This window comes from Pteronotus mesoamericanus, unplaced genomic scaffold, assembly GCF_021234165.1.
Source record: "Pteronotus mesoamericanus isolate MK-2021 breed Mesoamerican mustached bat unplaced genomic scaffold, CSHL_Meso_final contig_1018, whole genome shotgun sequence".
NCBI classification, from domain to species: domain Eukaryota; kingdom Metazoa; phylum Chordata; class Mammalia; order Chiroptera; family Mormoopidae; genus Pteronotus; species Pteronotus mesoamericanus.
This window is the reverse complement of record NW_026555002.1, coordinates 2,470,336-2,483,446: the sequence shown is the minus strand read 5'-3', so window position 1 is coordinate 2,483,446 and position 13,111 is coordinate 2,470,336. Positions and strand designations below refer to the sequence as shown.

Below are 13,111 nucleotides of genomic sequence, written 5' to 3'. Positions count from 1 at the left end.
GGGTAGCGAGGCGTTTATGGCCGGGCACAGCTCCCGGCTCCCCTCTCTGCCGCCCCTCCCCGCAACGCCCCGCCGCTCACAGCTGGTGTCGGGTGCTCCCTTGGCCCGGCCCTCGTGGGAGGGCCGGTGCGGACTGGACGTCTCTGAACTGGTGTGGCACGGGAGCCGAGCCCCGGTCCTGGTGGGGGCGGCCGCTCTGTGCTGGGGGCTCCGCGGCAGACGAGGCCTTCGGCTTTGGCTGCGGAGTTCGTTGTCCCGGCACGGAATCCCTCGGGCCACCAAGTGATGGGGGCAGTGACCGCAGCTCCTAGGACGGCCAGTGCAAGGCAGGGCCGAGCGTGCCCCCGCTGCTGCCCTCTCCCTGCGCTGGGGGGGCAGCTTCCCCAGGGCGGCTCAGCCACCCACCGAGGCCACCGGGCCTGCATTCTGTGGGGTGACAAGAGCTTCCACCCACCCCTGCCTGAGGAGCTCACGTCTCATTCTAGAATCCCACCGGTGAGGCGGTTACTGGGAGCTTCTCTGTGTAGCATGTGGGGAAACTGAGGCACCGAGTGGTCCACCCCAGCTTGGAAGGTCAAAAATGGAGCAAAAGTGCCCCTACTTGGAGCCCACCCTCCTAACCCTCCCGCCCTGTGTCTCTCCCCAAAAGGGTCTTGAAAGAGGATGTGTTACTACTTCCCCCCGCCCCCCTGCACCCTCAGGTGTCCGCCAGTCCCATGCGGTCAAGCCCCACACAGACACCGAGCTCTCCAGGTGGGTGGTGGCCAGTGCCTGGGACCCGTGGGTCCTCCCGAGGTGCCTGAGCCCCTGGGGTTAAGGGCCGTCACCTGATGACCCCCGGGAAGGACACCGCAGACTCGAGGGGCTTCAGCAGGCAGCCCTTCCGTCCCTGCAGGGCAGCCACCTGCACCCAGCACGGGCTCACCTGGCCAGGTGTGCGCGGGGCGAGCCGGGCCGCTGGTGTCTGGGCTCCCCTAAAACTGCCTCTTTGTAAACCCAGGCCAGGTTATCTCCAGTCACACTTCCCAGGCGCCCCCTTCCCTGCCCCCCGCCCCCCGCAGTGTTAAACGGCTCGCCGCGCGCCCCACGCCTCTAGGTTCGCTCCCCCTGAGGGGGCCGGAGCGCGTGTCCGTGGCCAAGAGGCAGCTGCACGGCTTCCACGGAGCTGCGGCGGCTGAGCCAGGCTCTCTTCCTGGGAATGTGCTGGGTACTTTGCTTTGCTTGTTTTGTTAAAAATAGAAGAGCTTGTGTTCACACCCTCTGGCTGGCAGTGGATGCGGGGAAATCTTTCAGTAGAGAGGGAGGGTGGGGCCTGCAGAGGGGCTCCATAGGACCCTGGGGACCAGGGTCGGCCTCAGCAGCCGCGAGCCGCGCCGACAGGTGTGCCCTTGGTAGAAAGTGAGAAGGGTGCTTCACCTCTGTGGCCTTCCTCCCCAAAACCATGACCCCACAGTAACCACGAGAGGAATGTCAGGCACGCCCCAAGCGAGGGGCACTTAGGAAATGCCTGGCCGGCCCTGCCCGAGGCTGCCAGGGTCGCCCCGCGCCGGGAGAAGGCTTCACGGCCGAGAGGGGCCGTGGGAGACACAGCCACACGTCGCATGGGGCCCCGACTGGGATCCTGGCGTGGAAGAGGGGCGCGGGGGGGAAACAGTGGCAGTCTGGGCGCAGGGTGGAGATGAGTGAACAGTGCACCATGCCCACCTCACCAGCGCCTGGGCGCGCAGTCCTGCTGTGAGAAGTCAGGAGTCGGGGGAGCGGGGCTGGGAACCCGCTGCATTCTCTACACAGCTCTTGTGCGATTTCTCTCCGTTCCCTCTCTTCTGTTTCATGTCTCAGTTCTGCATTTGTGTTCTGGGGTCACCATTAGGTTTGTGTAAAACATCCCCTACGTACAATGGGCTGTTTTCACCCCGACTTTTCTACAGATCTAAGTCTGTTCTGAAAGCGAGTGCGTTGGAAGAGCGCGGCCGGGACATCGGTGGGTGGCGGGGGGCTCGCGCCCCCTGCCTTCTGCACCCACGTCCGCCTCGCACGGCGACCACAGCGAGTGTCCAGACGCAGGTACCCCCGGCCAGGGAGAAGCCCGGGCCCTCCTCACCCCGGCCAGCGGCTGCCCAGTTCCTCAAAGCCGGGCTCTGGGGGCCCAGCCCCCTCCGGGTCAGGCCGGGGCCTGTCTCTCGCCCACAGCGCCTTCTTTGTTCTCCTGGACCCAGCGTTTAGAGGTGAGCCGCTCGCCCGGCCCGCCAGGGAGCTGGTTTCCAAACACAAGCGGCGGCGTCTCCTTGCCAGGTGAACTCGAGAACGGGAGCAGAGCGGCGGAGACAATGGGCCTGTTTATACACCTCTGAAATGCCCAGGCCGGCGCGCTAGGCCTGAGCTGGGCGGGGCGGGGGCGGGGGCGGGGGGTTCCTGTTGGTGGCCCAGGGCCCTGCTTGTCTGGTTGTCCCCTCGGGGCCAGGGGTTGGTGCATGGGAGCTGGGTGAGGCCGTCTCCCCTCCGAGGATGGCCGAGTAAAGCAGGTGCGCGGTGGACGTGGCAGCTGGCCCCGGCACCCACCTGGCCCCGGGCAAGTGGCTGAGCGCACCCACGCCCGCAGGCCCGGGCCCTGCGCTTGGGTCCGCGATCTTAGGAGAGAAGGGTTCTCACGGAACCCGACCCCGGGAGAGCAGACAGACCCGCCGTCCGCCCGCCCAGCCCATCCCGGATCTGTGTGCACGGGCAGGGTCTTGGTAGGAGGCCGGCCCGGACCCGGGAGGTCTGGCCGAGGGGCTGCTGGTCTGGGAGCTGCATTTTGAGTGGCCAGGGGCCCCGCGGTCCAGCGACGTGCGGCCTGGGCTGGTGGGGGGCCCGTGCTCTGTGCCTTGGGGCTGGGCCTGCGGCGTCTTCAGGTGGATAAATTGGGAGGGGAGCCGGAATGCGAGTGAAGGGACGAGATTCGGCCGGAGAGGGACACGGGGCGGCCGGTGGGAGGAGCCTTGGGAAGGGGGTCTGTGTGTGCCCACGTGGGGACAGGACCTGGAGCTGCCGCTGTGTTTCATTGACTCACTGCCCGCAGCTGCCCCTTTCAGAGACAAGCAGGCAGGTCCGGGTGGGAGCCAGGCGCCTGACCCTGGGCCGCCCCAGGACGGCTCGGGAACGCCGCCCCTGCGGCCCGCGCGGGGACAGAGGGCAGGTCCCAGGTGCTGTGCTGACGCTGCAGAGTTCGCAGTCCCTGTGCTGGGTGAGCACCAGAGGCCTGGGAACGTCCAGGCTCACCCTTCTCACGTGATGTGGCAAAGGGCCAGGTGGCCACTTTGGAGTGTCACTGATGAGCCCCTTCCCTGTGGTCTGGGCTTTCCAGAAGGTTCTTCAGCTCACCACTCTGCTTCACAAAGCCAGGCCTCCTGACCTGGTCCCCGACTGGGACTCACGGCACATTGCAGTTAAAAACCACAACTGTCCTCATTGAAATGCCCAGGCCTGTTTGAGATAACACATTTCTGGTCCCTTCCTCAGCTCTTGAGGAGGAGCCAGGTGTTTGGGTGCCAGGCTTCCAGGGGGTCCTCATTCCTTTTCAGACCATGCCCGGAGCGCAGGTGGCCGCCACCGCCGGCGCCTCACAGGGTTTGCCCTCGTCCACGTGACTCGTGGTCTGTGTACAGCGTACATTTCCTCACTGCACCTCCAAAAGAGCGTGGTCACGCACCCATTCGGCAAGTGCTAGAGAGCCTGAGACACTGGGGTATGGAGGGCTGGGCAAAATGCAGAGTCCCAGGTGCTGGCCCGCTGTCAGCGGTGGGTCCCATGACCCCCGAGGCTGAGCAGGCCCGAGCCTGGGCAGCCTGTGCCCCCGGCCAGTGCGGTGAGCTCTGGTTGGGCTCCTTCCCTGCGGCAGGCGTCTCTCCCTTAAGCCCGTGCAGAAAGTTCTTTTGTTCCGCAATATTGGCATGACTGAATCAACGCCGCAGCCAAACAGGATGTGGCCTGGGTGGCTCCCAGCTCCCAGCCACCGATGGCTCTTGTTTTCAAATGCCTTGAGAGGGACAGATCCCACACCACCGGGCACTTCGAGGCCTTGGGGGGCAGCGCTGGGCTAAGGCCGAGAGGCGGAGACCTGCCCAGCCCACCACCCACGCCCTGATTACAGGCCCGGGAGCACGCGGGGGTGGGGCCACTTCTCGGAGCCGCTTGCAGCCCGGGAGGAGCTGGATTCTGACTCAGGAGCAGAGGGCTGCCAGGTAGAAGCCGGAGGTCTTGAGTTCAGCTTGGCCGGGAGCAGGAGAAGGATTTCCAGGTGGGGCTGTGCTTCTAGGTCGGAGCTGCTCTGTTCTCTGCGGGGCAAGGCGAGTGCCTGGGAGGCGGGGGCGTTTTCCGAGGTCCCACGCGGCACAGGGCACCTGTCCTGACGGTTCCATGGGGTACCAAAGAGCCAAGCCATGGGGTCCCTAAGTCTTGAGCTATTAACAATACTTGAAAATGTTCGGAATGAATAGAAAATCACCAAAGCTCTAAACGCCCCTAGAGATAGGCACAGCCACTACCCTGGCCAAGAAGTGGAACTTCACCCTTGACTTTGAAGTTCCCGGTGCCCCAGCCCAAGCCCATGTCCTTCTCGCCTGCCTCCCCCAAAATGTGTTTGATCGAATTGCAAGAAGCATTAGGGCAATCCCTATCTTAATGTTGTGGCCATTGTTTCCTTGTATTTATTTGTAGTTTAACTACATAGCAATAAGCGTGGGTCCCTGTGCAAAGCCCTTTGTTTTTTATGTTTATAACCACTGTATACATGGGACGGTGCCCTGTCCGTGGCAGGCCAGCTCTCCTGTGGCCCCTCAATCCCACCTCCCCAGGGTCACACCCTGTGGGGTTCCCACCCTGAAGTGGCCGCCCAGCAACCTGCCTCCAACGGACAGAAGCCACCAGACGGGAGGGAGGCCATTCCAGGATTCGATTAAGTGGGTGACTTTCTTCCTGATACCAGGTGTTCTGCCCTGCTGGTCTTGGGGGAGCAGGCAGCTGTGTAGAGAGCCCCAGGTGGCAGGGGCCGAGGCCCCGGGCTGCTGCGTTTTGGGGGGACGTCTGGTCGGGGGGGTGTCAGTAGGCACCTGACTCGTTTTTAAATTCCTCCTTTCCTTACTATTAGCCATAAACTAATGCTTACTGCCTCTGCTGGTTTCTTCTGATGCAAAGACCTTTTTCACGGCTTTGGCCCATTTTTCTTAATTGAATTGGAGTTTTTTGAATTTTCTGGAAAATAAGCCTTTCTGGGCTGCGGGCATGGCAAAGGCTGCCTCCCAGTTTGTCGCCTGGCCACGTGGGCTTTAAAAATCCAATGAGGCACGTTCTGCGTCCTCTCCCAGGGGGATAATCGGCAGGCTTGTTTTCGAGGTGTTCCCAGTTCTGGCCCGTGGCCCCCTCGTCGTTGGCCTCATGCCTGGGTTCCTGCTTATCGTAATGACTTGCCGCTGCCTTCCTGAGGCGGAGTCCACGCCCGCTGTCCCCCTCTGTGGCTCACGCTCCGGTCTGGGAGTGCTTTCCTGTTCAAATGCCGCGGTTTGGCCTCTTAGTCATTTTGGAGAACCTATGAGTCAGCATTGCACCTTGGGCCCCTCCCTCTGCCAGGCGCTTTCAGCCTGCGTTTTGTTGTGGAATCTGGGGGCTGCCGGCTTTGCCACAGGAATGCCGGGGTCTGGAGAGCCTGTACCCAGCCTCTGAGAGCAAACGCATTCCTGGAGAAAGTTAAAATTAGAAAGAGCTGCTCCATTTCCTGCCCTTCCGCGGCTCGGTGTTTGTTTTCACAAGGATTCTTCTGGTACCGCTCTGCAGCCGCCGGGTCTGCGGGAACGGGAGGTGAAGTCACGGTGCTGGGATGGAGGTGATCTGTTTCCATGGTGATCGTTGTTGTTGCCGGGCTGTGGCTTTGTTTGTGGATTCTTGCAGAATTATGCTGGAAGGGAAAAAGAGCGTTGGAGCCACCTTTTTTTTACAGCTAGCAAGGAAGGTTGCCTTTTTTTAAAAAAGCTCTTTAATGAGAAGTAAATCTCGGGAGAGCAGCCCTTTGTTAGCGAAGTCTGTGTAGACGTTGGCCCCATGGCAGACCTGGCTCCTGATCACTGGCCCCCCAAGGCCACGTTCCGCTTCTCCCCTTGAGCCTGCCGTCTTGGGAAGCCCCTCTGAGTGATATGGTCAGGCAGGGCACCCCGTACCCCCTGGGGGTCCCCGGTGTAGCAAATAAAACTGCAAGACACCCAGGTGCAGTGTCTGTATGGGACGCACATACACTAATCAGAGTGCTGGGTATCTAAAATTCAGATGTAACTGGAGCCCCCAGCCCCGTTCCCTCCACCCCCACAGTACTGTGTGGTCCTGGTTTTGGTTTCCTGTGCTGCCTGAGCCTCTCGCAGGTGGGGAGGGCCCCCGCCTGCTCCCCGTGGGCTGGCGCACTTGTGGGCAGACCTGCGGCTTCGCCGGGTTTACCTGTTTCTCTGTTTGGACACGTCCTCGCGCAGGCGTTGGGCTGGCGGCCCGTCCTGCCGCGGCGAAGCCTGCAGTCAAGAACATGCTGTGCCCAGTCGGGGCCTGACCTCCCGGGCCGTCTGATGCAAGCCCCAAGGGCTGGAAGGCACTGGGAAGTGGAAGCGCAAGTCGGAGACTCACCCCCGAGGAGCCCGCAGCCCGAGCTCACCTGCCAGCGTGAGGTCACCTGCGCTGGCCCGCTCAGAAGTGCTGTCCTCCGGTGGGCGTGGGAGAGTCGTCAGAGACCTGGGGCCGTGGGCGTGGGGGCCGGGCCTTGAAGGCGTGCTCCGTGCAGGAGGGCGTGGGGTGTGCGTGGGGTTGTGGGGGGCTGACCCGGCCAGAGTGAAGGGGTGGGCAGGGGGTGCCGAGGAGGCGGGAGGTGGGCTAGGGCCAGGTCGGGAGAGCCCTGAAATGGGCAAGTGGCAGGAGGAAGCGGGCACGTCGTGGTCCTGAGCAGAGAGGGAGGCGGAAGGGGAGGCAGGGCGCGGTGGGCTTGGGGGAGGGACGCGCCTGGGACCCCGTGGGCGGCAAGCCGACGTGCAGCTGGACCCCAGGCACCTGGGCACTTCGTTTCATGTTTGGGAACCAGCTTCGGCTGCTAATGGAGCAACTTCCTGTGTGCCGGGTGCAGACCTGGGGGAGGGATACAGCAGCACATGAGGTGGGTGCGTTCCTGCCCCCAGACCGTACAGGTCCACCTGCCAGAGCTACCGTGCTGATTGCTTTCGGGGGCTCTGTAGCAGCTGCCGGAGAGTCTGCTATGCTCCAGGTAGCCCACGTGAACCACCTGCCTTCATGGAGCACTTATTCTGGGAGAAAAGAGGAAACGAACAAACAGTAGACAAGGAAATGTCACACGCGAGGTGTGGAGCCACAGTGAGGGAGTGGGGCACGAAGGCGGGTGCTGGTTTTCACTGGGAGTGTCACCGGCTGAATAGGCCCCCACAGACACGCACACCCTGGGCCCTGCAACCTGTGGCTGTTACTTTATATGGCGAAGAGGACTTTGCAGATGTGTTTAATTTAAGGATCTTGAGACGGAGCGACTACCCTGGATCATCCAGATGGCCCCTAAATATAATACAGTGACAAATGTCATTTTAAAAGCATAGCATGAGAAGATTACCACAGAGGAGAAGCCCACATGGTCATGGAGACCAAGACTAGAGCCACGTGCTTCGAAGGTGGAGGAGGGAGTGAAGCCGGGAACTTGGCGCTGCCAGAGGCCGCAAGGGGCAGGTGGATGGAGCCTCCCTTCAGAACCCGTCCTTGGCTGTAGCCCAGTGAAACTGGGTTCAGGTTTCTGACCTCCAGGCTGGCGGAGAATAAATGTGTGTTTCAAGTCACCGCACAGGTGGCAGTTTGTTAGAGCAGCCGCGGGGTGGGGGAGTGACGCGGAGGTCTGGGGGTTTGCGGGGGTGGCATTGGAGCAGAAACCCTCAGGGTCCGCGACTGGAGCTCCTAACTCATGGGGCTTCCCGCTCTGGGGCTCCCGCCCCCGCCCGGCTGAGGGTCCAGGAGCCCCCGGGAGCCGGGGGCTCTCAGGGCCTGGCTGGAAGCCGCAGGGAAATGATATATTTTTAATGCAGAAATGTCAGCTGCAGTATAAATACCCTTTGCTTTTCTCCAGATTTAGTTGGGTTTAAGTGTATCTTGCTGATGGAACAAAATACTTCCTCAGCTTTCTAGACGGGAGTTCCTCACGCTGCGAAAGATTCCCGGGCTGTGCACGGGACTGGCCGGGACGCCCACTGACGCCACGCTGCCGGAGGCCCTGGGTCTGGGGCTGGCTGCACGTGGTCGTCCGTTCTGGCCTGGGACCCTCCCAAATGCCGAGCCGGAGGAGGGAACCCGGGGGCCAGTTTTGGGGGGAGGGGCGGCCTCCCGAAGCAGGAGTGGGGAACCGGGAGCGTGAGGTGGGGGCGGGGAGCAAAGGCCGAGTGGGTGCCGAGCTCAGGGTCACCGTGAGTGCTGGGGACCCTCCACGAATCGGCCCTCCTCAGGACAGGGGGCCCGGGCGCGGAGGCCTGGGCTGCTGTAGGGGGACACCCAGACTCCACCCCCCCCACTCAGGGTCCACACTGTGTGGTCTTCACGAAGCCCAGGCTTGGCAGGTCCCTGGGGGTCCCCGGGGAGGCAGGTGTTCCCCACCCTGGTCGGTTTTCACGGTCACCAGCTGTCAGCGAAGCAGAAGGTGCCCGGAAGATCAAGAGAGAGTTCCCGTGTGTTGGCGGGGAGGGTGAGGGGGCACAGGGACAGGCGCAGGGGGGTTCAGCTCCGGCGCCCGGTATCCTCTCCTGACACCTGCTGGGAGCCCCGTCTGCCGAGGGGCCCCCCCGCTGGGCCCTGGGCGCCCCTTCTCCATCCAGGACTCCCTCCCCGTCCTGTTCTGTCCACGAGCAGCTGCGTATCTCGGCGCCTGCAGCCCTGTCTCCTGTCTCAGTGCCCGCGTTTCCTTCCCCCCGGAGAGCAGGACGCGTGTGCTCGGTGAGCTTGCCGGTCCCGCTGTCGGTCTGGGGGAACAGAGCCTGAGGGAGGCCACGTGGGATGGCGGAGGGATGCACCGTGCCAGCCTCCTGCCCCTCAGAGCAAGAGCAGAGGGGCCGCTCTGCGTTTGTAGCCGTGCGAATCTTTCCTGCCAGAGGACGGTGGCTTGTGACGGAGGGAGGACTCGGTCGGGACCTGGAGCAGTCCCTGGCGGGGCGGGGGTCCTGGTGGGGGGTGAGCCCACCTCTCCTGCCCCTTGATAACTACCCGGACTGCTGTGTTCTGACCGGGCCCTGCTTCCGCTCGCGTTCCAGCCTGTGCTGGGAGCTCAGGGGACCGGGAGGGACCTGCCTTCCCCCGCAGCGGTGCACTTCGCTCAGCCTTGCTGGCAGTGGGGCTGCTGGCCCCCCGCCCCCGTGACAACCAATGGAAACGTCACCCGAAAAGCACACCGCGCCGGTGCCCAGCTGGCCTTCGATAGCCCCGTTGACGTCTGCGTTCTTTAATTAAAAAGAAATAAACAAGTTTTGGGTTTTTTTTTTTTTTGAAGGTTGCATTTTTTTTCTTTAAATACCTTGTTTTAAAAGCAGGCTATCCCTTGGGGGTGGGGACTGCCTTGCATTTCTGGCTAACATGGCGCTTGTCTCGATGGAGAGATGCGCAACGGAGGGTTCACTGGGGGGAAATGTTTAAAAACACGGAATGCTCCTCTTATAAGCATACGCAGGGCTTGGGCTTCAGAAAGCGTTGGCTCTCGCGGTTCTGTTCCTGACCCCGCGTCCGTCCGAGTCCGTCCGAGTCCGTCTGTGCGCTGGGGGCGTGGCCTGCTGTCTGAAGAGGGAGGGCCGCCCTGTGAGGTGCATGCACAGAGACGGCCTGTGACTTCCCTGATGCTCTTGTAAAATCGGAGTTCTGCCCTTTACCTAACCGCAGTGGCTAGGTTTTGTAAGGTTTTCTAAACGGTGGCGGCTTCCATGGTCCTGACAGGCAGACGAGGCCCCGCTCCCCCTTTGCCAAGCTCAACAGGCGAAGGGGACCCCTGAGGGCTTCCGCCCGGGGTGAGTCAGGTATGGGAGGGAATGGGATTTGCCACTCTGAGCCGCAGAGGGCTGCGTTCTTCCCCACTTTTTGCCCCTTTCACTGTTGCCAGGGTGACGGGTTGCCGGGGTGAAGAGTTGACCCCAGGAAGGGGAATCCAAGAGGGCAGATGGCTGGCGGTCCTGCTCGGGGACAGCCCGTGAAGGCCACACAGCTGGGGACCCTGGTGACAGCATCATTTGCTGTCACCCACCCGGCCCGCCGCCGAGGACACCGGCAGCCACAGCATTCAGTGGCAGGGCCAGCATTCGAGTCCTGGTTCAGCTAAGGTTGGTGGGGGCACCGCTTGTGCCTTGCCTTGTCCTGGGACTCATCCCGAAACTCCCTGTGTCTGGTCCAGGCGGGATCTTGACTTTCTTCCTGCACCAACAGACGGGGGAGGTTTTGGGAGGTTTTGGAACATCGGTCATGGAAGGAGAGGAAGAAGGAAGTGCGACATCGGGACCCCATCCAGCATCTCCCTCCCTCCCTCGGAGACATCCTGTCTCACCGCAACCTGCTCAGCCGTCCTTTGTTTGCCTCGCACTGGACCATGATTCTGTGGATCGGAGTCCCCGGGGGGCAGGCTTTGCCCACTGCGCTGGGCGTGACCCCAGCTCCCCACTCCTTGACCTCGGTCCGTCCTTGAAACCGTTGAGCCTTAGTTCTCTCCTTTGCAAATGTGCCCCCAGCAGTGGTTCCCAGGGTGTGGTCTGGGGACCAACAGCCTCGCCATCGCCTGGGGGTGAGTGAGAAATGCGCCTTCTCAGGCCCCCCCGCAGGCCTCCGGGCGTGGAGACTGGCGGTCCGATTGAGGAAGCCCTGCAGGGGAGGGGTCTGAGCCGGCCAACGCAGAGCCCCGCCGCCCCCCTCGGATGTTGGGACTTCTTGAGGTTTCTGCTACGTGTCTGGCCTTTAACGTGCCAAAGAAGAAAAAGGCAGAGGGCCCGTCACGCCTCGGAGGCCAGGGGGGGAGGACAGAAGAGGAGAAAGCCACGTTCCGTGGGGATGCTCTCTCTCCGCTTGCGGGAACTGAGGCCCAGAGCCCGGGGAAGGGACTTAGCGCAGGTCACAGGGAAAGGGCAGAGCCAACACGGAACCCATGGGGCGCCGCGGGGTCATCATGGAGTCCTGCCGCCCCACCACCTCCCATGACCCAGACTCCACGCGCGGCTCCGGGCTGCTGCCGTCCCCTGCGTCGTCCCAGAGAAAGTTCCGGGTCAGAATCAGAAGTCTAAGGCCTCCCCAGGAAGGTCTCCTCCCTCAGCTCTCACGTGGCGGTTAACAAGAACCCTGGTGGAGCCCGGAATGGGGGCCAGGTCCAACTGGGAAAGTGCCCGGGAAACTGGACAGTGCATCTGCTCCCGCGGCCAGGACTTTGGTTCCAGCCACGCGCCGTCAGAGCCTGGAAGAAGAACAATGTTTAGTTTTGTTTTATTTTTTAAAAGAAAAGCAGCCCAATGGGTGTTTATCTTCTGGTCTCCCTAACGTCGAGTGAAGGCCATTTCTGTGTCATTGACAGTAGTTCGTTCACCGTAGTGACACAGCTAACAGGCGCATGCGTCCACTGATCTCCAGTGTAAAATCAAGCAACAGCGTGAAGACCCTGGGTAAACGCTGAGCGCAGAGCTCTTCACGGTTTCATTCCTCTCTCCGCCCGGGTTTCATGCGGCCCAGGGCACCAGCCCAGGGTTAGTGATTCACCTGTGTCCGGTCTTTCTGAAATACTCCACTTCGGTTGTCGCAGAGGCTGCTCGGGTCTCACTGTGGCCACTCACTCGTGTACATTAAATCATACGAATTTCTGTGAAAAGGCGCAGGCCTGTGGAGGAGGAGGGCGTGGCTTTGGGCCACGGGTGTGGGCGTCCACCTCCCTGAGAGGGGACCGCTAACGCCTGGTGCCTCCTGTCTCCCGCACAGACAGAAGCCTCCCCCAGGGAGGAAAGGCGGTCAGAAACGCCAGCTGCACGGGGAGCCAAGCCACTGACTTGGTGGGTGGCGGGTCCCAGGTGGGAGCCCGCAGGTATGGCGAGGTTGTGGACATGCACAGCGAAGCCGTGGCGGGCGTCTGGCTGGCTCTCGGCGAGTCCCCCCTTTGTGTGCACAGTCAGCACAGGAGGGCAGAGGGGAGGCTGTGCCTCCTCACATCCGTGGGCCAACGTGAGGTGTTACGTCACTTGGGGAGAGAGCGAACCAGCCCCGTGTTTTGCGTAAGAAAGTTTCACCACTGGACGGGGGGCGCGGCGGTGGGGGAGGCGCGGGGCATGTCAGACACTCTGGCTTGGCTGTAACATCCACCGCATCCTGAAACGCTGTTTTCCTGAGCTGTTCCTGTGCCGTTGGCTTTGATAGCATTAAATATAAAGGCTGTGCCCGTCTTCTCAAGCATTACCGTCTCGACTTTGTGAATTGGCTTTCTTCGAGTTCCCACCGTGAGCCGTGAAAAACTTAGGGTCTGTGGCCAGGCCATGACATCCAGGCTTGTCTGGAGCACGCTTTGCATAGGTGGATCCTTACGGAGCGTGGCGGCGGGGGCCCGTGTGCCGAGGCCGGCACTGCCTTCCCTCTTGGCCGGGGAGCCAGCTCGAGAGGACAGTTTGGACTTGGTGAAGTCTGCCTTTGAGGCCACGTCTGTCTCCGTGCCTAGTCACCCCTGACACCTTCCCGGCGTTTCCTTTCCTTCCCTGGTGCTGCCTCTCATGCGTCTGCTCCCGCGGCCAGGACTTTGGTTCCAGCCACGCGCCGTGGATGCGTGCCCATGTGCTGTGCCCGCGTGGCCTGGCCTGGGCTGGGCTGTCTGCCGCAGGCCTGGTAGAGCGTGCGGTCGGTGTGCTTTTCCTAGAAGAGGCCGGATGGTGAATATTTTCAGCTTTGTGGGCCATACAGTCCCTCTGTCCTTGGATGCACGAAAGGACTGTGGACAGAGTGTGAACACATGGGCGTGGCCCTGTCATAGGATAACTTAGGGACACTGCTGAATTTCATAAAATTTTCACATCACGAAATACTGTTCTTATTTTGCGTTTCTCCCCAACTATTTAAAAAAGTT

The 13,111-nt window shown here is 61.8% G+C and overlaps 1 protein-coding gene across 2 annotated transcripts in view; it reads left to right on the top strand.

The window, feature by feature from the left end:
• SH3BP4 (SH3 domain binding protein 4) overlaps positions 1-13,111 on the top strand; it is a 71,585-nt gene that overhangs the window by 19,225 nt on the left and 39,249 nt on the right. Inside the window, exon 1 of one of the 2 annotated variants that reach the window (XM_054571270.1) lies at positions 3,999-4,276. The exons of the other annotated variant lie outside the window; for it this stretch is intronic. The gene's annotated coding sequence lies outside the window, so the exon portion shown is untranslated. Of the gene's footprint in view, positions 1-3,998; positions 4,277-13,111 lie in introns of those variants that run through there. 2 annotated transcript variants of the gene reach the window in all.